Source organism: Orycteropus afer, unplaced genomic scaffold, assembly GCF_000298275.1.
Source record: "Orycteropus afer afer isolate SDZICR_OR568_19922 unplaced genomic scaffold, OryAfe1.0 scaffold00095, whole genome shotgun sequence".
NCBI lineage: Eukaryota > Metazoa > Chordata > Mammalia > Tubulidentata > Orycteropodidae > Orycteropus > Orycteropus afer.
This window is the reverse complement of record NW_006921682.1, coordinates 3,521,327-3,523,368: the sequence shown is the minus strand read 5'-3', so window position 1 is coordinate 3,523,368 and position 2,042 is coordinate 3,521,327. Positions and strand designations below refer to the sequence as shown.

General features: G+C 45.2%; 1 pseudogene; it reads right to left on the bottom strand.

The window, feature by feature from the left end:
- Window positions 1–312: 312 nt before the first annotated feature.
- Window positions 313–1,293, bottom strand: LOC103198508 (annotated as a pseudogene).
- Window positions 1,294–2,042: the final 749 nt, after the last annotated feature.

Here is a 2,042-nt window from a genome sequence, read left to right as displayed (position 1 = left end):
TTGTTCAGATTTTGCATGCATATGAGGCAACTGAAAATACCATGGCTTGGGTCAGGCACACCTTAATCTTCAAAGTGACATCTTTGCTTTTGAACACCATAAAGAAGTCTTTAAAAAAATTAAATTAAAACTAAATAAATAAAATGAGCCTTCTTTATTAAATTTCGTGGAAGAAATTAAGTGATAGTTCACAGTAGAAGCCAAAGTGTTTTCCTCCTCAATTTTCTATTCTGGTTCTTCCAAACCTGCTTTAGCAGAAGGATTGGTCAAGGTTACAGAATAAAAAAGATGGACAAGAAGGACAGGCATTCATCAGATGGTGTACTTGTCCCACTTGAATCATAGGGCTCCCAGAGGCTTGCCAGGAAGATGTGTTTGTTCTTCTCCTACCAGATTCACAGCACCACCTTGCCTGTGTGAGACTCATTCTCCACAGTGGCGTTGCTCAGTAGCCTGACATTGTCCTGCACATTGAAATTGAAGAGCGGTCAGCTCTTACCACATGCCTTGGTGATGATGAAGTAGTAGAAAGTGTGCTAGTGGGGCAGGATCAGTTCCTCCTTGATGGACATGAGCTGTTCCATACCAGCCTCACACAGCTCCCTGAAGTCCTTGAGTAAGCCACGCAGGACCTTCTTGAGGAATTACAGCCCAGTGTTTGTTCATGCTCACTGGAGGTTGGTTCCCTGAGCCATTCCAGCAGCTGAAGGTGATCTCAATAACCTTGACTTTCTTTTTTCTTGACCTTCTGGTGCTGGGCTTTCCACTCCTTGTGCAGCGCCTCCCACAGGTGATTCTCTTCCTCCTTGTGGTCCCAGTCTGGCAGGAAGCTCATGTCCACATCAGATTCTTCTTCTTCTTGGTCAACACCACACTCTCAGGCCCCTTCTCACCTGTGCCTTCCTCTTCCTCCACTTCCTCCAGTGAGAAGAAAAGGCTGGAGGTCTTGTACTTCTGCTCCTGCCAGAACGCCTTCTCCTTGAGCAGCTCCAGATGCAGCCTGTGCTCCTCCAGCTGCTCCTTCTTAGCCACCTGCATCTCCCCCTCCTTAATCAGGGCCTCCTGCTTGACCTTCATGTCATTCAGGGTCACCAGACCCACAGTGCTTGACTTTAGCTCTGCTTCTATCCCATCATAGTACACTGAGAATTTCTTATCTACCTTTGGCTTGGAGATGGTCTCCCTGGGGATGGGCTGCTTCAGCATCTCCATCTGCTCTCTCTGCTTCAGTTGGTTTTGGATCAGGTGCATGACAGTGGCACCTTCCCAAATGGTGCCCTTGTGCTGAGCCATAGCTAGGGCACTCAATTCCTTTCCAACCTGTTGGAGTTTCAGGGCTAGTTCATGGATTCTGTCTCCTTTCCAGTCATTAGCTTCCCATACATCTGTGCTGTCTTTGGCAAGCAGAGCCTATTCTTAGGTCTCGGGAAATAAGAATGCTGTCACTTTAAATATCCAAAATTGCCCCCACTGGTAAATGCCATTTTCCAGACAGGCAAAAGTCCACAATTCAGTTTGTCTCCTTTTTTGCTGTTTCCCTTTTTAGTCATCAGCCACAAGCACAGTCCTCCATGCAGCACTTGGAGAGCAGGGCTGATTTTTAGCTTAATTCTCAGGCTCTAATACCACTTGGAAATATTCAGGCTATCTGTGCCATCAGGATAGCTGATGGTCCACAGCTCCGTTTGTCTTCTTACTCACTGCTGTCATTCAGGTTCTTCTACTAGTTGTTGTTTAATCTACTTCTGTATCCTTCCTTTCAAAGCACAAGGATCCAGGATTATCGTCTGTATCTGTGTCAATTGGTTTCACTTTTCTTTGTTGAAGAAGGTCTGGGTAGCTTATCTGCCTATCCCACCACCTTACCAGAAGTCCTTAAAGAAGTCTTTTGTAGGTGATTTGTCCAATGCAATATGTTGTTAGATTTCTTGACTGCTTCCTCTATGGGCACTGATTGTTGATCCAAGTAAAATTAAATCCTTGACAATTTCAATATTCTCAATTCATCATGATGTTGGAGTCCTGGTTGCACAATGGTTGAA